Here is a 567-nt window from a genome sequence, read left to right on the forward strand (position 1 = left end):
ACTGATGGGAGGACGGCCGGAGCACAGTCTGCCACTCCCCCCCCCACCCACCCACCCACCCCACCTCTCACCCTCACCGCCCCCTCCCTCAACTCCCTCAGCCCTCACCATGAAGTTAACTAAAGTCATCACGAGCCATTTTGTCTAAAAGTATCCGCGCGGTCCTCCAGTAAACAAAGGAGAGGTAGCCCCGTATCAGCAGCAGTCCTGTCAAATACGCTGACTCTAATCAATGTTATACCACGCAGCTCAAGACGAGTGTTTCTGTAGGCTGCACAAACACAAAGTAAGCCAATGTAGAGGATGAAGTGTTATGAGGAAAGTTGTGTGTCATGTGTCAAACTGACAACAGACACATGAGGTAATTCTACAGGTCAGTGACCAACATATGAGCTACACCTCTTAGTGAGTCTCATGTGTTACTGTTCAGGTCAGTGTTCTTAAATAAAAAAAATACATGTACAGTGATCTCGTTGAACATCACTCATTGCTGCTGTTGTGATTATTTTAATGTTTTAAATAAAAATAAAATAAAAAAGTAATAATACAGCGTTTCATCGATATATG

The sequence above is a fragment of the Seriola dumerili genome, unplaced genomic scaffold, assembly GCF_002260705.1.
Source record: "Seriola dumerili isolate Sdu_G_001 unplaced genomic scaffold, Sdu_1.0 BDQW01000052.1, whole genome shotgun sequence".
Classification (NCBI taxonomy): Eukaryota; Metazoa; Chordata; class Actinopteri; order Carangiformes; family Carangidae; genus Seriola; species Seriola dumerili.